We start from the raw sequence: 22,916 nt of genomic DNA, 5'->3' as shown, positions 1-22,916 counted from the left end.
TGCTGCTTTATTATTGGTGTTTAGAAATGCAACCGATTTCTGTATGTTGATTTTATATCCTGAAACTTTGCTGAATTCATGTATCAGTTCTAGCAGTTTTTTGATGAAGTCTTTTGGATTTTCCACATAGAGTATCATGTCATCTGCAAAGAGTGAAAGTTTGATTTCCTCTTGGCTGATTTAGATGTGTTTTATTCCTTTGTTGTGTTCATTGCTGAGGCTAGAACTTCCAACACTATGTTAAATAACAGTGGTGAGAGTGGACATCCTTGTCATGTTCCTGACCTTAGGGGGAAACTCAGTTTCTCCCTATTGAGGATGATATAAGCAGCGGGTCTTTCATATATGGCCTTTATAATCTTTAGGTATGATCCTTCTATCCCTAATTTCTTGAGGTTTTTTTTATCAAGAAAGGATGCTGTATTTTGTCAAATGCTTTATCTGCATCTATTGAGCGGATCATGTGGTTCTTATCCTTTCTCTTATTAATGTGACGTATCACATTGATTGATTTGTGGATATTGAACCAGCCCTACATTCCAGGAATAAATCCCACCTGATTGTGGTGAATAATTCTTTTAATGTATTGTTAGATCCAGTTTGCTAGTATTGTGTTGAGAATTTTTGTACCCATGTTCATCAGGGAAATTGGTCTATAGTTCTCCTTTTCAGTGAGGTCTTTGTCTGGTTTTAGAATCAAGGTAATGCTGGCCTTGTAGAATGAGTTTGAAAGTTTTCCTTCCAATTCTACTTTTTGGAACAGCTTCAAAAGAATAGTTGTTAACTCTTCTTTAAACATTTGGTAGAATTCCCCTGGAAAGCCATCTGGCCCTGGGCTCTTGTTTGTTGCGAGATTTTTGATTACTGATTCAATTTCTTTACTGGTTATGTGTCTGTTCAAGTTTTCTATTTCTTCCTGTTTCAGTTTTGGTAGTTTACATGTTTTGAGGAATTTGTCCATTTCTTCCAGATTGCCCAATTTGTTGCATATAATTGCTCATAATATTCTCTTATTATTGTTTGTATTTCTGTGGTGTTGGTTGTGATCTCTCCTCTTTCATTCGTAATTCTATTTGGGTCCTTTCCTTTTTCTTTTTGATCAGTCTGGCTGGGAGTTTGTCAATTTTGTTAATTCTTTCAAAGAACCACCTCCTAGTTTTTTTGATCTGTTCTACTGTTTTTTTGATTTCAATGTCATTGATTTTTGCTCTAATCTTTATTATTTCCCTTCTTTTGCTGGCTTTGGGCTTTATTCACTGTTCTTTTTCCACCTCTTTTAGGTTTAAGGTTAAGTTGTGTATTTGAGACCTTTCTTCCTTCTTTAGGAAGGTCTGGGTTGCTATATACTTGCCTCTTCTGACTCCCTTTGCTGCCTCCCAGAGGTTTTGGGCTGTCATGTTTTCATTTTCATTGGCTTCCATGTACCTTTTAATTTCCTCTTTAATTTCTTGATTAACCCATTCTTTCTTTACTAGGATATTCTTTAATCTGTAAGTATTCATGGTCTTTCCAAATTTTTTCTTGTGGTTGATTCTGAATTTCATAGCGTTATGGTCTGAAAATATGCACAGTATGATCTCAATCTTTTTGTACTTCTTGAGGGCTGATTTGTGTCCCAGTATACGATCTATTCTGGAGAATGTTCCATGTGCACTCGAGAAGGATGTGTATTCTGCTGCTTTAGGATGAGATGTTCTGAATATATCTGTTAAGTCCATCTGGTCTAATATGTCACTCAAAGCCATTGTTTCCTTGTTGATTTACTGCTTAGATGATCTGTCCATTGCTATTAGTAGGGTGTTGAAGGCTCCTACTATTATGGTATTATTATCAATGAGTTTCTTTATGTTTGTGATTAATTGATTTATATATTGGGGTTCTTCACATTGGGGGCATAAATGTTTAAAATTGTTAGTTCTTTGTGGATAGACCCTTTAATTATGATATAATGCCCTTCTTCATCTCTTGTTACAGTCTTTATTTTAAATTTTTTAATGTTTATTTTTGAAAGAGAGACAGAGACAGAGAGACAGAGCATGAGTGGGAGAGGGGCAGAGAGAAAGGGAGACACAGAATTCGAAACAGCTCCAGGCCCTGAGCTGTCAGCACAGAGCCTGATGTGGGGTTCAAACTCATAGACCGCTAGATCATGACCTGAGCCAAAGTCAGACGCTTAACTGACTGAGCCACCCAGGCACCCCTCAGTCTTTATTTTAAAATCTAGTTTGTCTGATATAAGTATGGCTACTCTGGCTTTCTTTCGATGACCATTAGCATGATAGATGGTTCTCCATCCCCTCAGTTTCATTTTGAAGGTGTCTTTGGGTCCAAAGTGAGTCTCTTGTAAGTAGCATATAGAAGGGTCTTGTTTTCTTATCCATTCTGATAGCCTATGTCTTTTGATTTGAATGTTTCGTTCATTGACCTTTAGAGTGAGTACAGAAAGATATGAATTTAGTGCCATTGCATTGCCTGTAGAGCTGGTGTTTCTGGTGATGTCCTCTGTTGCTTTCTAGTCTTTGTTGCTTTTGATCTTTTTTGTTTTGTTTTGTCTTTTCTCCACTCAAAGAGTTCCCCTTAAAATTTCTTGCAGGACTGGTTTAGTGGTCACAAACTCCTTTAGTTTCTGTCTGCCTGGGAAACTCTTTATGTCTCCTTCTATTTTGAATGACAGCCTTGCTAGATAAAGAAATTTTGGCTGCATATTTTTGCAATTCAGCACATTGAATATATCCTGCCACTCCTTTCTGTCATGCCAAGTTTCTGTGGGTAGGTCTGCTGTGGACCTCACCTGTATGTATTTCCTTATAGGTTAAGGACTTTTTTCCCTTGCTACTTTCATAATCCTTTCCTTGTCTGTATATTTTGTGAATTTGACTATGATATGCCTTGGTGATGGTCAGTTTTTGTTGAATCTAATAGGAGTTCTCTGTGCTTCTTGGATTTTGATGTTTGTGTCCTTCCTCAGATTGGGAAAGGTTTCCACTATAATTTGCTCACATAAACCTTACCCCTTTTTCTCTCTCTTCATCTTCTGGGACTCCTATGATTCAGATGTTTGTCCTTTAATAAGTCACTGAGTTCTTATCGTGCACTGAGTCTTGTGTCATGCTCTTCTGTCTTTGTTTCCCTCTTTTTTTCCAGCTCCATTACTCTCCATAATTTTATTTTCTAAATTGCTCATTCACTGCTCTGCTTTCTCTATCCTTGCTGTCATGGCATCTATTCGAGATCGCATCTTGGTTACAGCATTTTTAATGTAGTCCTAACTAGATTTTACTTCTTTTATCTCCTCAGAAAGGAATTCTATGCTTTTTTCAACCCTAGCTAGTATTCTCATTGTTGTGGTTCTGAATTCTAGTTGAGACATCTTGTTTATATCTGTGTTAAGCCCCTGCTGTCATTTCTCCCTGTTATTTCTTTTGAAGTGAATTCCTTCATTTTGTCATTTTGTAGGAAGAAAAGATTAATAAAATAATTATTAAAAATAAAAAAAATTAAAAAACAAACAAAAAATTAAATAAAGGAAGCTAGATCTTAGGTGAGTTTTGGTTTGCTTGTTGAGAGAAGCTTGATAGAATAGAGAAAAAAGAGAAAGAAAAGGGGAAAAAAGGTATGAAAAAATTTTAAATTAAAAAATTTTATAATAAAATAGAATAAAATGAAATAAAAGAATATGAAATAAATAAAATAGAATAAAAGAAATTTAAAAAGAAGAAAAAAATAAATGTTTCTCTTTCTGTATCCAAGAAAGAGGAAAAAAAGAAAACAATTTAAGCAAAAACAGGAGCAAAGAAAATGAACAAATAAATGAACCAGCCAACAGAATGAGACCCGAATAAAGTTACATCCAATTTCCCCCAGAACTGAAAATATGAAGCCCTCTATAGTCCATACACTCTGTAGGTGGTCTTCTAGCAGATGTGCTTAGAGGGCACAGTTGGGCAGGGCTTGGTGTAACAGCTTCGTTCTCCACTAGGTGGAGCTTCTTAGCTTATTATTCTGGGGTGGATCAGTGTGGCACCCCTGCACATGCACGTGCACGGGAGGGTGGAGGTGGAAGTGGCTTCACCCAGCTCCCTAGTCTCTGCCTTAGGAACTTCGCACTTTCACCAACCTGCAATCAAGCACTCCTCCTTTGTCTCAGGCCTCTGTCCATTCCCTGCCTCTACCCTGCCCATGTCTAAGCTGTCTGTATGTCAGGCAGCACGTCTCTCCAGAGTTTTATCTCAGATGGAGTTGTGTTTCAAAACCCCACACTTCAGAGACCCCTGCGGCTTGGACCCGTGCTAACTCTCTGGCAGAGGGGTCTCACTGAGCAATAGCTGTGTGCGCGGGCTTGCCCCAGAAAATGTTCACGTGATCACGCAGTGGCAGAGGTTCAGAGATTATGGCAAACCACAACACACAGTTGGCACCAGGTGTCATCGCAATCTGGTGTCTTTGTCCCGATGTCAGCAAAGGTGGCTGCTCTCCAGGGTCTGCTGGGACCGTTGCCTGTGGAGAGGTCTTATGGCCTCTACCAAATGCACTTCAAGTGGGAGAACTGTTTCTCCCAGTGTGGTACATGGATCCCTCAGACCCTGCTGCCTGCTTCTCAGGATTTGCCCTGCTTCGTTATCAAGCAACGCCAGCACTGAGTTCCAGAACCTCGGACTCTGCACTGTTTAGAGAATCCTGGTGGTATCAAAACCCTTTTCTTTCTTTCTGTCAGTGGTTTTGGGGAATAGATTTCTTGTTCAGAGCCTTGTGAGTGTTTTCACTTTCTCTTTCTCTCCAGTTATTTCCAGGGGAGTAGTTTTCTTGCATGATTCCGATGTGCTGCACTCTCCCATTTCTGTCCTCTCACCACAAAAACAACTCCCTACCCTCTATAGCTTTTCTCTCCCCCAGTTCACCTCTCTGCATGGCATAACCATGGCTCAAGTTATGAAGATATGATCCTCGGATCAATCTCCTGGGTGTTCAAAATGGTTTGGTGCTGATCTGGCTGCCTTTTAGGGATGAGACAAGCTCAGGTTCTCCATGCTGCTCCACCATCTTAACTCCTCCAGCTTAATTCTTCTTTTTTAAAGTTTATTTATTTTGAGAGAAAGAGGGTGTGTGAGCCAGAGAGGCACAGAGAGAGAGGGAGAGAGAGAATCCCAAGCAGAGCCTGACATGGGCTTGAGCTCATGAACCTGTGAGATCATGACCTCAGCCAAAATCAATAGTAGGATGCTTAACTGACTGAGCCACCCAGGTACCCCTATTAATTCTTTATAATAATATTTTTATTAACATAGAATAAGAAATTGACATAAAATTTAATCCTAACCATGCGAACAAAATGAAAACATTGTGATTTTTAAAAATATTTTTTGTATTTTATGTAGAATGGGTAGTTTTTCTATTAAGAAATTAACTCTCAAATTCACTCCACCTTTTGTTTATGATATCATTTCAGTAGGTAGGTCTCCAGAAACTTAAAATAGGAAGATTTTTGGCATACGGGGTCAAGTATTGCAGAAGAGTTGAATAATGCACTGACTCCTAGAGAAACACTATCAAAAAGATTTTTTTAAATTTTTATTTCTTTATTTCTTCATTTTTAATTTATTTTAATGTTTACTATGTATTTGAGAGAGAGAGAGAGAGCATGAATTGGGTGGGGCAGAGAGACAGGGAGACACAGAATCTGAAGCAGGCTCCAGGCAGCACAGAGCCTGATGTGGGGCTTGAACTCAAGAACTGTGAGATCATGACCTAAGCCGAAGTCGGATGCTTAACTGACTGAGCCACCCAGGCGCCCCTCAAAAAGATTTTTTTTTAACGGGAAGACACCCACCTCAAATTTTTCTGGCCTCTGATTATCCTTCAAGAATATTTTAAGATATATCCCCAAAATTATCCTTCTGTTATTCTTTAAGAAATAGCTTTATAAAAACGAATCTTGTTTATAAGTACCTTTATAACCAATTTTGTTAAAGAGACAAATATTGTGTCTTATGTTTAGATGTCCTAAACATAAAGTGTCTTCAAAACAAGCCATTATTCATTATATTTTTGTGAAGACAATTTAATGAGAAATATAAAATGAGTTCTCTCTATTAGAAACTGGCTGACAGATTACCATCATTCTGAACAGACTTGCAACATTTTAGTGTAGTTTGTTTCACAGAATTTGGCCTTTTTCAGCCCTTATGGACGTTATTCAGCCCTTATGGACATAATGTGTGGGGGCCGGGTTTTATTGAACACATCCTACTTAGCACAGAGGAGTCATTAGAGTTCTGGAGATGCCACTTAAGTTCCTGGATACTCAGATTCAAGTAAATTGACCTACTTGCAAGGAAGAGGGCCAATATAGGCTTTTATTTCTTTTAGCAGTAAAAGCTTGACTCCTTTCCCACCTAATTAGATGAATAACTGATTTTATGATCAGTTTGCAGCCTTCTCCCTACAGAGAGCAGTGCCTGAAGCGCACTAATACTCCCATCAGCAATTTTTATTTCAAGCCTGGAGTTTTAATTTGATGAAAGATGTGCCAAGATGAAGAATCCTGCATCAAGTTTTATATTGCAGAGAGAGCCTTTTTGTGTGTGTGTGTGTTTTTTTTTTTAAACTAGAACCCTCATGTATTGCTTTTCACTGTGCGGATGTACATCAGAGTGTGCTGAGCTAGCCATCTAAGGTAAGCAATTCCCTCTGACATATAGAAAGCCTGTCTTTCCTGTTGACTCTGATATAGTGCAGTTCGTGTTCACAGCTGCTACATCGATAGTTTGCAAAATCAATGAAAGCATGTCAGTGCCAGAGTTAGCATGCACTTCTCCTGGTGGTTCTTGAGGTATATTACCTTCGAAATAAAGTCACCTTCCCAGAAGACACATCTCTTGGCTCCAGACATCCCAGAACCCAATGGTCCTGACCACCTGGTGATGCACAAACAAACTGTAGAGTCCCCCATCCTTTGTAGCCTTTGATAAATACTTTTAATAGTCAATTAACAGGGGTTAATTGTCTTGCTCAACAAGTACGGAATGTTTAACATTTTTAGTAATGAAAGATTGATTCAGGATCTATTTTCAATTTTGAAAAACACTCAAGTAAGAGATTCCCCAAGAAAAAATGGGGAGACAATATAAAGAAGAGGCCAACCACCCACAGTAAATTCACGAAGTTAATTGTGGGGGAAGGCTGGATCAGGCAGTTTCTATGAATATACTAGTCACAAGATGGTGATAACATGTGGGAAATGGCTCTCCAGTTCAATTCTTGTTTTCTTTTAGATTTTTCGTAGCTTTCTGAGTTTCCAGTCAATACCACTGAATAAACAGAGAGACAGTACATTTTATGGAAGTAACCTAAACCATGACCAACCAATGTTGTTTCAATCAGAAGGATGTGCCAGCCAGCAGAATGACAAAGCCTGTCACAGTAGAGAGAGGATAAAGATAATCTCTTCCAGGACTTTCTGAACTGAAAAAAATAATAGATGGTTGATCTTTCTCTGAATCTGATATTATAAATTTCATCTCTGTTTAATACTGTTTTACATGAAAATCGTCGAGAAACGCAATAAAAGAGGTACCATGAAGGTCAGAGTTTGGTATTCACATCCTTCTCACATGTTATTTCAGTTGGATGTTTTGTTTTCCTGCAGTTTTCAGAACTGATTATAGAGCAGTGAAGGCAAACTACTATGTTGCAACGGTTGAGAGTTTTAGAAACATTCTGAAGAGAAACAAACTGGAAAGCTATAATATATTGAGGGTGTTATTGGTCACATTAGATATGCGTCCAATGTGTGTGACACAGGGGGGCTTGCCAGTAGGTGACAGCTATCACAGTTTACTGGCTGGTCTGAATATTCTGGTTAAACTTGCAACTGTAATATAGAATCTGTTGTGTATGGATGCCGTAAATGCAATGAATGTGAAAGAAAGTGAGTACTGTTACAAAATTATTGCACACAGACAGACAGAAAGACACACATATGCTGTTCACAAGCAGTGTTTGGGTACCTTTTGATTTCATTTCCCTCCTAAGAACTTCCAGAGATCCTGACCTCATTACTTTTCACCTGAACTTTTGCAATAGCCTCTTAAATTACTTCCCAGCTCCTAGCCCACCTTCCACGGCATGCAAAAATTACTATCACTAGAAGAGATTTAATCCCGTTACTTAAAGTCTTCAAACCAAAATCTACATTCATAACTGTGGTATATTTAAGCCAGGCAAGGACATTTTGCTGCTTCTACTAAGTTAATAATTTATTGTTCTTTCCAACCAATAGTCTTAATATGTGTTTATGGATTATTTATGTATAAGGAGGCTGAGCATCCATGTGAAAAGGGGGAGAGGAAAGCACTTAGCCTCCTTGCAATTATCACCCTCAGTTCATCTCTGGTTCCAAACTTGTATACCTTATTCTGTCAAAAGAAAGTCCAATTATCAACCAGACTGACATTTTGTAAGAGGGAATTAGAAGGCAGCATGGCTGCCTGGGTGAGAATCTCCCTTTCACATATACTACCTGCATGAGTTTTGCTAAACTCACATGTAATAATTTCACTCCTATGTGCTTGCCCAGGAAAATGAAAACGTATGTTCACAAAAGGGCTTCTATAAAAATATTAATAGCCATCTTATTTATAATTGCACCAAACTGGAAAATAAAGTCCTAATGTTTCTCAGCAGGAAAATGAATAAACAAATTGCCATGCATTCACACAATGGAATACTACTCAGTAATAAAAAGAACAAAGCAACATGGATAAATCTCAAAAAGGGGACATTAAATGAAAGAAACTAGATGCAATATATATATATATATACTATATACTATATACTATATACTATATATATATATATATAGTATACTATATATATACTATACTATAATTACACAGGTATGATTTCCAATAAATTACTAGCACCCAGTGATTTTTCACAGCTCCATGTAAATGAACACATCGAGCAACTACCCAGTTAGTGCAGCCCTAATGTGGCCTCCATAGCTGGGGACACCAACTAACTCATCCCAGCCTGCCATTCTAGTTTCTTCTCTGACATCGCTCACTACAAAACCTGTATTCATTTCAGCCCCAAAGAACTGATACTTCCCGGGCATATCTTTGCAATTTATCCTGTGTTGCATACAGAGCATGACTGCCTGGGGGTAATTTCCCCTTTCACATTCACTACCTGTGTGAGTTTTGCTAACCTACATCATTGCTCTACTCTCATTTTAACTCATGTGAATTGGGAATATAGAACCTAACCCATAGGATTTTGAGTATTAAATGAATGTGTGTCTGGGTAGGGAGGAGTTTGACACAGAGTGTGACATATAGTCCCTTAAAAGTGTTAGTTATTAAGGGGTGTCTGGGTGGCTCAGTAGGTTGAGCATTGGACTTTGGCTCAGGTCATGATCTCACGGTTCATGAGTTCAGGCCCTGCGTCGGGCTCTGTGCTGACAGCTCGGAGCTTGGAGCCTGCTTTACATTCTGTGTCTCCCTCTCTCTCTTCCCCTCCCCTGTTCACACTCTGTCTCTCTGTCTCTCTCTCTCTACCTCTTAAAAGTAAATCAACATTAAAATTTTTTAAAGTGTTAGTTATTACTATTTCAATAATATTATTTGTGCTTTCATACATTTGTTCTTATTTTAGAATTTATTATTTATTATTTTCCATCTCATTTACTTTATTCTAAATGATTATCTTCTTAGCTTGGTTTCTTATAAAAGGGAACTTACACTTTTTTTTTTAAACAAAAGCGAAGTTTTCATGGAACATGGAATCATGCAAATGGAATCATATTCATGGAAAGTGTTTTGAGATATTCTTGATTAACTGTTTTAATTCACAGGACAAGGTTAAGATTACTATGAAAGCTGATATTCGGTTTCCTGGAGTTCTGTTCACATTACGCCTTCATGCTAAGATTGTCATTTCTTGAAATACTCATTTCTTGTATTTATTTTAGTATTACTGTTAATGGCACAACTGAGAGAATGAAATGCCGGGTGAATATCTGCTTTGTCACTCTGGCGGCCGAATCAACAGTCCGTCTGCTCACAATTTTTCCAAGATCTCAGTCTATAGATTTTCTCCTCTGTCTGCTTTCTCCCCTCCCTCTCTCTCATGCAGAACTTTGTCTGTCTGTTTATTTTGAGAATATTTATTTTGCAATATAATGGACAAATATCTTAGTGGTAACCATTTCATATGGAAGCTTAGAGGAAATTTTGGGTTGCCTATTGCTTTTTGTTCCTTTCTGTGTGTGTAACCATTTTATTGTGATACAATTTATATACCATTCCTTTGAAGTACACAAGTGAATGGCTTTTAGTATATTTATAGACCTATGCATCCATCTCCACAATAGTTTTAGAAAATTGTCATCACACGCCCTAGAAACCCTGTTCCCATTAAATATCACTCTTCATTTCTCACCAATATCCTACCCCCAGCCCGAGACCACCACTAACCTACCTTTGGTCTCTAGCTCTGCCTATTTTGGACACTTCATATAAATAGTAATCATATCATAGAAGTGTTCTTTAACTAAATTGAATATGGTTTCTTGCACTTAACATAATGTTTTCAAAGTTCTTTTCATATTGTCGCATGTATCAGTACTTTTTATGGCTGAATATCCCATCACATGTAGATGCCACATTTTATTGATCCATTCCTTGGTTAATGGGTGCTTGAGTACTTTCTAGTTTTTGGCTATTCTCACTAAGGCTGCTATGACATTTGTGTACATAAATTTTGGTGTGGACATACGTTTTCATTTCTCTTGAATATATAAGTAGGAGTGAAATTGCTGAGTCGTATGGTAATTCCCTCTGCTCAAATTCCCTACCTCTAGAATACATGGTCATCCTTCAAAACCCATCCTTATTGTCACTTCTCCCTTCTCCCAACAAGAGTTAGTAAATCATTGCATCTTACCTGCTTTCATAACACTTTACACATAAATGTATTGAGGGTTTTCTTATTGCTGCTATAATTGTTAGTTAATAAATCTGTCTCCTCACCCATTGTGAGTCTCTGTGGAAGAAAATAAATTTTGTTCATCTTTTTTTTCCCCCCAGTAACTAGCTCATAGTTTTCAATGAATGGTCAAATAATTAACTGAGCATAAATGAAAAATTTGTACCTTAGTCCAGTTTAATAGTTTTTCTCCTCTGTCTTCGTTTTACAAACAAAGAAATTGGAGGTGAGAGAGAGTGATAGGATATTCATAAATAGTTCAAAAGCAGTTCATAAGAAGTTAACCTGAATTTTATTTATTTATTTTAAAAATTTTTTTTAACGTTTATTTATTTTTGAGACAGAGAGAGACAGAGCATGAACGGGGGAGGGTCAGAGAGAGGGAGACACAGAATCTGAAACAGGGTTCAGGCTCCCAGCTGTCAGCACAGAGACTGACGCGGGGCTCGAACTCACGGACCGTGAGATCATGACCCGAGCCGAAGTCGGCCGCTTAACTGACTGAGCCACACAGGCGCCCCTATTTATTTATTTTTAAAGTTTATTGATTTTGAGAGACAGAGGGAATGAGAGGGGGAGGGAAGAGAGAGAAAGGGAGAGAGAGAATCCCAAGAAGCCTCTGCACTGTGAGCATGGAGCCTGCTGCGGGTCTTGAACTCACCACCCAAGCCATGAGATCATGACCTGAGCCGAAACCAAGAGTCAGACACTTAACCGACTGAGCCACCCTAGTGCCCCTAAACCTGAATTTTAAGCCAGTTGTGGATTCTAATATCTGTACTTTTTTTTTTACTATGTTATTTGCTGCACGATAAATCTTTTGTGAATGAGTAGTTGAGTAAATATGCTACTATAAAGATTATTTTTGTTTTAAATAGGTCCCTTGGCAATATACGGTTTTAAGTCTCTCTGTCGTGCATCTTCAGTACTCTGCTATGTTGGCCTGGCGATATATTTAGGAAGGAGAATTTTGCATGACACCCTTCAAATCACACTTGAAGGAATTTAGGAGCAATGTTTGTCCCAAAACATACTGCCTCTTAATGCTAAGCTGCATGGCATTTGTATGGACTAGCACATTAAGCTCATATAAAAAATTCTATAGCATTCTAGGCTTTAACATACAGTGAGTTTTAAAGTGCTTCATATATTTATTATTATCACAAAAGCACATTGGATCTCCTGATTTGAGTGGGTTACAACAGTCTATTTGAAAATGCACGCTAATGATAGCTTTGTTGTGTGTAGAAATTCATGTGGAACACCCTCACTGTTGAACTGCAAAGCACTCCCAAGTTATAAACATCAAACTAGAGCAAACACTTTTTTAAAAGTGACAATGAAGTCACTGACAACTTTAAACAAGACACATTTATTATCTCACAGTTCTGGAGGTCAGAAGTCTGAAATGGACGTCCACGGGCTAACAGCAAGGTGTTGGCAGAGCTGTGTTCCTTCTGGAGGTTCTAGGGGTTAATCAATTCTTTTGCCTTTTTCAGATGCTATAGGCCAACTACGTTTCTTGGCCGGTATCCCCTTCTACTATTTTCCAAGTCGGAATCACAGCACTTCTAAATCTCTCTTTGCTTTAGTTGCTTTCTTCCTTTACTTCATAAAATCTCCAATGATTACATTGACATTGTTGGTGTGCCTATCATAGTAGGATAGGAGCAAATATTAGCAATTTCTGTCTTCTTATGATATTAGGTTGGCCATCAGATGGACAGAAGAAAACTGATTAAATACTCTGATGACTGGATACACTGTTGCAAGACATGTCAGAATATTAGCTTTTGGTGAAATTCTTTTATGAGCGTATTCTCTTAGGACTGTAAACTTCAGAGTCAAATAATGGGTGGCTTTTCCTCACCCATGAATCCAGAGCTATCATTTGTAAAGATGCCTTATTAACCTGCTGTTTTTACAGAACGTGGCTTGATGATACTAAATAGTTGGCTCCCTTCCTTTTCACCTCTTGATATTAATATTTCAGGCATATTTATGAAGGTGTTCTTGAACAGCTGGTGGTCTGAAACATCTCTAACTCAAATTTCAAATTTGTTTTAAAGTCTGCATATATATTTTAATATTGGAGGTGGAACAAGAAGAAAGCCAGAGAGAAAGGAGAAAGTTACAGGACATCTATAAAACACAGGGATCTCCAGGGTCTCTAGGAACTTGGAGAAATTGAAAAATAGTTCAGTCTCTAGAATATTGTATAATTCAAGAAGGATTTCAAGCATGTGAGAATATTAAAGAAGTGTTATAATGCACGTTTAAAAAATAAGGACCTTTGTTAAAAAAGATAATTTTATCTCCTAACACATTTCAATCATGAAGAGGATTAGAGGCCTTCTCTGCTCATTGGAAAGGATAGTGATGACAATGAGTGATGTTTGTCTTGGGTGTGGAAACAAGGGACTGGAGTCATATGGATCACACATTTGCTCTCCCTTTATTTAATACTTTGTTTGGATCCTTCTGAATGAACATAATAAAAAATATTAGGCTTTGTTGAAAACATGTAGAAAATGTATTCTGAACATTATTTCTATTTTATTAGTGCCACTAAAAAAAATAAAGAGTGGGTTCTTCTGTTCTTCCAAGGAAGTTGACAAGTATTTTGCCAAAAATGCATTCTATTAAATGCATTCATAAAGATCATGGGAGAGGTATATTACCTCTTCTTATTATCATTGCTAAAATTATTTTATTAGGGCTACAGAAAATAATAAAACCAGCTTTTTCCCGATATGATTTTGTAAGGGCGAAGGACAACATGTTTCATTTTTAAAATATAACAATAAAAACCAAAAGCACAAACTGAAAAGGAAGAAAAACAGGCAAAACATTCTGGGGGGGGGGGAGGGAGCGGGCACCAGAATACATTTCATGATAGTTTAAAATCATGAAAAAGAGGATATGAAGTACAGCTCTGGGATAATATGAAAAAAAATACACGAGGGGCGCCTGAGTAGTTCAGTCGGTTGAGCGTCCGACTTCGGCTCGGGTCATGATCTCCCAGTTGGTGAGTTCGAGCCCCACTTCAGGTTTTGTGCTGACAGCTCAGAGTCTGGAGCCTGCTTCAGATTCTGTCTCCCTCTCTCTCCCTCTGCAACCCCCACTCAGTCTCTCTCTGTCTCAAAAATAATAAAATTTTTAAAAATACATGAAAAATCAAAATACATGAAAAAATTTAAAACATGAAAGATCATGAAAAGGCACACATAATTATAGGAAATGAATTTTGAAAAATCACAAATGTTTTAAAGTTTATTAATTACACAGATGTCAGGAATGACATATTTTGAGTATTTAGCAACAATGCTATTCACGGATATCAAAATTTTGTATATCAAAGTGCAAATTAGGTGGCAAGGGAATACATTTAATTACAAAGAATAAATCAAAAACATTTTCTTGGAACAGCATATTCTCAGAATAATGCGATGGAACCTCCATATTAATGTGAGGTAAATGGGACAAAATAGTGGTGGTCTGCTTCCAGAAAAGGCTACTGAAGGTCCTATCAAGGGGACAAGTGTGCAGAGAACAAGAGGCATAAAAACACAGGACATGTGACTATTTAAAGCAGGAACAAACAGAGAAACCTATTAAACTGTTTTTTTTTGTTTGTTTGTTTGTTTGTTTTTTTTACCAAGAATCAACTTGGCTTTATTTTCAAGAACATTTTGCAAGGTTTTGCTTGGGTCTGTCTTTGTTTTACTTTCAAAAAGTATATACTCTTATTTTTGGACTGCTGGACAGGTATGCCTGGATATTAGGTCTGGGAGCAATGATGGGCTGCTAGACTAGCTCTGGAAAAAACAGATGCACAAAATGAAAACAACCCCAAGTTATAGAATTCGCCAGTTTAGGTGGTGTAAATTCTTCCACCATGGCTGATTTACAGCTGCCAGTGTGATGTCACTGAAGGTGAAATTTGGAAGAGAAGCACAGAACTGGTTCTAGCCAGCTTCAGCAAAGCATTATTTGGACTGATACTGACTTTGTTTTCTAAAATGTGTCTGCATAACTATTGAGAATCATATTAGGAACCCTTTTCTTCTCACTTTGTGGACTTCCAAAAACCTTGAGTGAAGACAAAGCAATAGCAAGCATATCATAGGCAGTCAAAACAAGTGTAAAAATCCATTTTATACTTAAAGGATTAAAATTAGAAAATCTTTGTTGTCTTCTGTACCAGTTCTGTGCCTCTGGTAACCAACTCCAACATAGAATTAGAGGTGTATGAGACTTATTGGTGGGCGGGAGTACATCTCAAACTAAAGGGAAAGGAGTAGAGTAGGTATGGAGAGCCTTCAGACCATCATGCAAGTCTATTGTCTTAGGAAGGAAAGAAGTGAAGAAGAATTGGGTAGGAAAAGCCTCAGACTACAACACAGCTCTGACAAAGTCTTGGCCAAGACACCCAATGGGGAGCCCCAAAGCCTAGATGAATCATTAATGGCATCTCTTATGGGCTGGAATGGCCCATCTGTAGTTCCCACTCTGGGTTCAGTCATTGGCTAAAAACAGCCCATGCCTAGAGTAGCTTATTATGGCAGATACTTGCGATAGGCTGTCTTTGAAGGGACATCTGAATGGCATTCCTACAGGGCTGCCATATCCTCTTCCTCTAAGATGCAAAAATTACAAGGTCGATGGGACAGAGATTTTTATCTTCTTTGTTCATTGATATATTGCCAGCACCTCAAATAATAAGTGGCATATAGTGGGTGCTTCATAAATATTCACTGAATTAATTAATTATAGACCATATTGTATAGCATAAACATGATTGAGTTGCATTTAGTTACTGCATTATAGAGATAACATATGTGTCTTCTGTCCTTGAGAAACGAACTCACCATTTCTTAGGAAACTAGTTACACCATTAAAGCATCACTGTAATATTGTTTAAAGCCTATAACAGACTTATGAAGAACTTCTTGAAGAATGAGAGAGAAAGCGAAGTCAGGAGAAGCTTCACACTGCAAGTGACTTTGATTTTTTAAATTATTTATTATTATCATTTTTTAAATTTATTTATTTTAATTCAAGTTAGTTAATGTACAGCGTAGTACTGGCTTCAGGAGTGGAAGTCCGTGATTCATCACTTACATGCAACACCCAGTGCTCATACCAGTCTTTAATAGTTTCATGAGATTTATTTTAAAGAGAGAGAGAGTGTGTGTGAGCAGGGGAGAGGGGCAGAGGGAGACAAAGAATTCCACACTTGGGGCGTAGTCCAATGCAGAACTTGATCCCACTGCTCTGGGATCATGACCCGAGCCCAAATCAAAAGTCAGGGCGCTCAAATGACTGAGCCACCCAGATGCCCCGGTTTCATGAGATTTAGATACATGGATTTTTTTTTCTGAAGTGAAGGAAAAAGATTCGGTCTAAAACACTGTGCAAATGACCAGAAGCCCAGCCAACCAAGTTAATGGATCTCACAGTCTAGAACCAAGAGAAATCCTGAAGTTATTTGCTACAATGTGTGTTTATTTCAGTAAAGGAAGTCTTTTGGACACTTACAAGATTCCATTCCTCCTACAGCTTCAGTTCAGTTAAACCTACATTTGCTGGAAGTACCCCTGGTCAAGGGAAAAGATTTATGCATCTTACTTCTATGGGGAGAAAATAAATTAGGGAAAATTAAGAAGCAGAAGCTTATTCCGTTCATCCATCCATCCATTTTTTTTTTGTCTCCTCAACTATTAAATGCTATGTTGGAAGGTGTATTTTCATGTTTCAAATAAAAAATTCTACTATGGTGTTAATGTGGTTATGGGACCTCTTCCTGATTCTCTCTGTGCCATCTGTCCCTACCCTCGCTTATTCTCGGTTGTCAGGTATTTAGTAGTGACATTGGAAGGCAAAAAGTGAGGCTTCTATCTGGCCAGCTGCTCGGGGTCAGAGTCACTGCAAGATTTAAGTTTTTCTATTCAATTATAACTGGGTTGCTAGCATTTTCGCATTCATTTCATGGGTTTGTTCACTCATCCATTTGCTCAAGAAATATTCTGTGTATAACTTCTGGACTGGGAGAAAGATTGCTAGAGGATCATAAAAGAAGTAATTTTTTTAAATGCCGGTACTGAAAATTTTGTGATCACAAAGCAAGATATTTTGGAATTAGAGTGGTTACAAGTATGGAAGATGACCAGGGCGAGGCCGTGGAAGGGAACATCTGTAGGGGAGTAGAGGTCTGCCATTGGTTGTGAGGCCTTTGAGGAACTAGAAGCTAGGGAGTTGGATGGTTGTCACCTGGGGGCTGAATTCTGCCAGGATTACGGTAGAGCATGGAGTCAACACGAAGTCTACATCAGGTGCAGAAGTAGGAGTCAGCTATGGATAAGGAGAGTTCAGTGAGGTCTGTAGATGAGACCAAGAAAGAGGGGGGAAAGGATGGTATGTCCAGATGAGATATTCCTCAAAAATGATTGCTTTCGAGAGTTGGGAGCGATGATCAAGAAACAGTGGTCGAGATTGAGAAGGACCTAGATCACCCCTCCTGATTTTGAGGACTGGAAGAGAGCACCACCACGTGAGGAGACTGCAAAGGAAGCACATCCTTGGTGCAGGGCCAGGTATCAGAGTAACACTAAGAAGTACGAAAACTGAAGTAACCCAGCTTCGGTTGTGAGAAGTCCGAAGTTATTTAGCCAGTGGAGATAGTAGAAAAAACTCGATTTTAATTTAGTCTTATTCTTTTTTTTTCTTTTTAATTTTTTTTAACTTAGTCTTGTTCTTATTCACAGGCTGCACCTCCTCTGCCTTCACTGAAGCCTGAGATTTGGAAATGGTCAGGATCCATTATAGATTGTGGCCACAGTTACATTTGAGAGCAGAACTCATTTTGCCTCCCTTCTTATCCATGAACACTGGAATAAAAAATCAGAGTAGGCCAAATAGAAATAGGAAAGCAGGCCTAATGGGAACAATAATATACTCATTTCTCCTTTCTCTTACTATGGTTTTATACACCTGAGATGGATACCTGTATTTTCTCTCTCTCTCTCTCTCTCTCTCTCTCTCTCTCTCTCTCTCTCTCTCTCTCTCTCCCTGGCAGGGGATGGGGTAGTGGGTATAGGAGAATACGAAAATTACATAAACTTGGTTCCTGCTATCCTAGTTTGTGAAGCAATTTCTCTCTGCATTGGTCATGCAAAGAACTTCTTGAAAACCATTTGCCAAGTTGTTTTAGAGATTAAAATGAGTGTTTTTCTTATCATTCACCAGAATATGGGAAAGCTAGTAGTTTTCAGGTTATGTTTGAGGAAAAGTGTAAAATAGTCTTCCTCCGATCAGTCTTTTTTTTCACACTTTTTCTGTCTTTGGATGCCGCTGCCCTTTCCAAGAACCCCATATCTTGTGGTTGCCCTTGGATGCCTAATCCCACTGCAGTGATCCACCCAATACTTTTCATTAGAACACTGACCTTGTTCTTTCCAGTCAGAATCGTACCTACACAGTGACCCATTTTTTTGATTATGTGCCTGTATTATCCTCAGAGGGTTTTTAGCTGAGACATTTAAATTCAAATGAAGGAATTTTCCAGCAATCAAAGTGTTAGGGAAACAGGATAATATTCCTTAAGTTAGAACATGCAGACAATTGCTTACCACATACTGCAGCCTCCAGTAGGATTTGTCATTACATAGGATTTGTCCTTTATAGAGTGAAGCCAAAGCCCCTAAACTTCATGATTACAGAATTATCGACAAAAGCCCAGAAATCAAGGAATCACACAAAATACTTGCTGAAATCTGCTAGACAAAATGTGTCATTCTCGATCCATGCTATTTGGCTAGGGCATTACTCACCAGAGTAAACCTTGGATGTAAGATCCAGTCAACAGCGTATCTCAGACACAAGAGGCAGAGTTCTTGTCGCTATGGAGACAACAGAAAGAGAAGGCCATGTCACTGTCCTTGAAGACTTCTGCTACAACAGAAATGAGTAAGAATATAAAACCTTGCTCGTGCCCTCAACACCAAGTCCATATGAATGTAGTGAAAAGTGTAGTACGTGAAGGCATAGCTGAGCAAAAGGTGATTTTTCAGGACATGTAGCTGGCTACTTACTGTCGTGTCTGTATTAATTTTCTTCTAAAATCCACCCTCTTTAACTAAATGTGGTGGCATTTATTCCCTCTGAAGTGGTTTGGATATTGAGTAAAAAGTTATAATAACTGTAGTTCAATTTGTGTGTTGGTATTAAAGAACAGAAACATCATTCATGTATACATTCATTTACACATCCATTCATCCATACTTTATTAATTATATTTTCAACTAATTTTTATTCAGGGATCACCATGGGTCAGCCTTTGATAACAATGGTAAATAATATGTAGTTCTTCCCCTTAAAAGATACCCAAATCTAATTTATCAATGAGTGAAGGCACTAACTACAATTGTAAGAAGAGAGACTGTAGAGTCTAGTATGCTGGTAGTATAAACTTCACCAGTTAAGTTAGATGCTTTATAATTAAGTTTATTGTAGGTGATACAGGTATTTCTGAGAATAAAAAAAATATACACACACGCAAAAACACACACACATTCACCTGCAGAAAAATAATAACTCTTAGTGATAACATTAGGAACTCCAGAAAGCTGTCAGAGAAAACCAGAGGTGGATAGTAGTTAAAGGGATGGAAGCAGATTTTAATCAGAAACTATTGCAGTAGAGGAAGAGAGACCTCAGTATACAACTGGGCTCAATCCAGAGCCCTGAATGGACTAGTGGAGATTTCTAATCAAGGAGTAGAGTGGATGGAAAATTACTAAAAGTAGGCATTAGGGGTAAAGGTGGGATTCTGGGTAAACTGACCTAACAGGATTCTTGCTGAAGGCTGCCAAGGTGATTAGATGCCATCTGGGGGATGATGGAGATGAAGAATTTGATCAGATATCAATGGCGATCAGATATCAAGGGTGGGAATTCTGGCTAAGTCAACTTGGGAGGATTCTTTCTAAGACCAGGCAATGCAAAGACGAACAGGGAAGTCCAGCAGTAGGGATCTAGAAGATGGCTCAGAATATGAAATTTGGTCAAGAAGAGACAGTCTTTGTCATGACACAGCTCCAAATGGTGCCCATAACTGTGCAACTTAAACTAGGTGGAAGAATGAGAAAAAATCAGGACACTTGCTGGTATAGAAGAATTGATGGGGTTTTCAGAGGCTTAGATTTTAGTACTGACCTTTATGTTAATAGTAAGCAAATCCACTTGTTTAAACCTCTCTGGCACTTAGTTTCTTTATTTGTAAAATTCAAGGATAGGACTCAGTGGTATTGAAAGAAATCTAAGATGACAATAGAACAGCTCCCAAGTAGTCTATCGTGGCAGGGTGATATCAAAAGGCCATAGCAGATCTCTCTCTATGTATATATTGTACTCTTTACAGGGGAAGCTCTCATTTCTCCTTCATGGATCTGCATTTCATGTGTTCTTAGCCTGGTTACACCCATCATTCAGTCAACAAGGTCACTCAATGAACACTGAGAGTCCACTCTGTCCCAGACCTACAGCTAGGGACTGTGCTCCCAGATCTCACATTAGCTGGCACTCACTCATTCTCCTGAGAATCATCTTTCCTTCTGGTCAGAGTAACATGTTTCTCTGGTTAGAAGAAGCCCTCCAAAGACAGTTCAGTGTATAAACAGGGAAGTGAATGCCTGTTTCCGCAGGGCATTTGGCTTACAAATAGTTTTGATAAAAAGAGATTGATAGTGTAATTACCCAGTCTTTATGCTCAGAGCACCTTGAAGAAGGAGTCTGAGATGCTTTTGGAGATGAGAACTCCCCTTCCTTTTCATGAACTGGGTTAAGTACAGGAACACCACAAATGCTTATATGCAAGAGGATATGGTACAAAGAACTCTTTCTGAAAACAGTCTTTGAGGTGAATGCCTGAACCATCCAACTGTGTGTCTCCGTGGAATGCCCGGTGCTATGAATTGAACTGTGCCCCTCCAAATTCATGTGTTGACGTTCTAACCCCCAAACCTCACACTGTGACTTTATTGGAAAACAGAATCATTGCAGATATAATCAGTTGTGATGAGGTCATAACAGTGGTCCCTAATCTAACATGACGGGTATCCTCCTTATAAGGGAGAAGTGTGGACACAGAGAAATATACGCAGGGACAATACCATATGAAGATGCAGGAAGAGATCTACAAGCCAAAAAACAAAACGACACAAAACAAATAAACAAAACCCAACCACCCAAGATTTCCGGCAAACCACAAGAAGGTAAGAGAAAAGCAAGGGACAGATTTCCCCCCACAATTTGCAGAAGGAACTCTAGCAAAACTTGAGCTTGTACTTCTAGCCTCCAGAACTGTGAGACATTAAATTCTTGTTGTTTAGGCCACCCATTCTGTGGTGCTTTTTATTGCATCCCCAGAAAAAAAAAATATCCATCAATGGGGCAGAAAACATTGCACTGACATTTCTCTGAGAATTGTTATGTGCAAGAGGCTTAGGGCAAGTTGGGACACATTTAGGACATTTATTACCTTACTCCCAGGGGTGGAAGCTTACTATAAGAGAAACATCAACTTAAATGTACATCTAGAAAATAAAAAGATATAATACAGGTTTTCCTCTTAAAACATATTTTGACAAAATCTTTTTAAAAAGGTATTGAAAAAAACAGATTTATATGACTTTCCGGGAGAGAAAGACACAGAGGAAATATAGAGGAAATAAAAGATACAAAGAATGAGCAAGTGCTCTCAAATGCCACAGTTCATTCGGGAAAAGTATAGCTGCATAGAATGTTCAGTAGAGAAAGAGAATGGTACACACACACACACACACACACACACACACACACATTTTCTCATGTTATGATCTCTACAATTTTCTAGAAAATCAGAATCACGTTTAATTTGAAGTTGTGTTTATTTGTTTGTTTGTTTGTTTACCACTGTACAGAACAGGGATTCTCACAAATAGTTTGAAAAAACAATCTTAGGGATATGGGGAAGTTTGGGTGGATTGGAAGTTTACTTTTACAATCCCAAATTACAGAGCTGTGGATGACTTACTCTCCTGGTCACACTGATTCAATAACTTTCCAGCTCCTGGGGACTCTTCAGTCTCTTCCCCTCGTCCTTTCGCTTTCTTGAGTGGGCTACTCAAGAAATGAACTGAAAAAGAGAGATGAAATATCTTGCATTTCTTTTAAGCTTTTCAGTTATTTTCATATTTGTAAGTAAAATATGAATAGGTCTTTTGCTTTTCCGCTATTTGCCATTTTCTTTGACTAGCCTGAGGCATCCCTTTGGTCTGAGGCGATGAGGTGGGCACAAGAGTGGGAATAAATTGCCACAATGAGGTTGAAAAGCATTCAACACAGGTTTTGCAATATTTGACAATAGACTTGAAGGCTTTTTCATATAAGGAAAAGGTCTTCTCTCTCTTCTTAGCGCAGAGCTCCGTACCTTCTCACACTGATGTGTTAAGAATGAGTAACAGACATAAAAAAATATTGATTTCCTCAGAACTGCTGGGGGTTTAAAGTAAGGCCTGGGGCCAGGAATGTGGACAGGCCATGCTTGCTGGGGTCAGGCCTTCAGTTCCTCACCACCACAAGAGAACCAGGAGCTGACAGAAGCCACCGGCTGTCTCCCAGATGAGTAGCAACCAGCGGAACAAAACATCACCATGGAAACCAAAGGAATCAGAGGACAACAGGAGGATGCAAGATTTCCTTTACTTATGAGGTCATGTGAGCCACAACCTCCACCAGGAGAAAGAGATGTAAAACCTGAGTGGCTGCATATTTTGTTTAAAAGCATTACATTATTGCATCAGGCTGCACTAATTAAAGGCGATCTTCTTCCTTTACTACCCAAGGTTCAGGGGCTTTTGAGGAAGATAAGATTAGTTAGTCCCAAGGAA

The 22,916-nt window shown here is 38.4% G+C and overlaps 1 long non-coding RNA gene across 2 annotated transcripts in view; it reads right to left on the bottom strand.

Annotated features, from left to right (window-relative positions):
* LOC122235152 overlaps positions 1–22,646 on the bottom strand; it is a 117,693-nt gene extending 95,047 nt beyond the window's left edge. Inside the window, exons 1-3 of one of the 2 annotated variants that reach the window (XR_006213278.1) lie at positions 22,457–22,646; positions 22,061–22,162; positions 18,819–18,887 (exon numbers count right to left, since the gene is read on the bottom strand). This is a non-coding gene — a long non-coding RNA (uncharacterized LOC122235152). Of the gene's footprint in view, positions 1–18,818; positions 18,888–22,060 lie in introns of both variants that reach the window. The other variant, XR_006213277.1, reaches the window with a different exon arrangement.
* Positions 22,647–22,916: the final 270 nt, after the last annotated feature.

The sequence above is a fragment of the Panthera tigris genome, chromosome F2 (genome assembly GCF_018350195.1).
Source record: "Panthera tigris isolate Pti1 chromosome F2, P.tigris_Pti1_mat1.1, whole genome shotgun sequence".
In the NCBI taxonomy this organism is placed as follows: Eukaryota; Metazoa; Chordata; class Mammalia; order Carnivora; family Felidae; genus Panthera; species Panthera tigris.
Note: the sequence above shows the minus strand (reverse complement) of the source record. Positions and strands in the feature narration are given on the sequence as shown.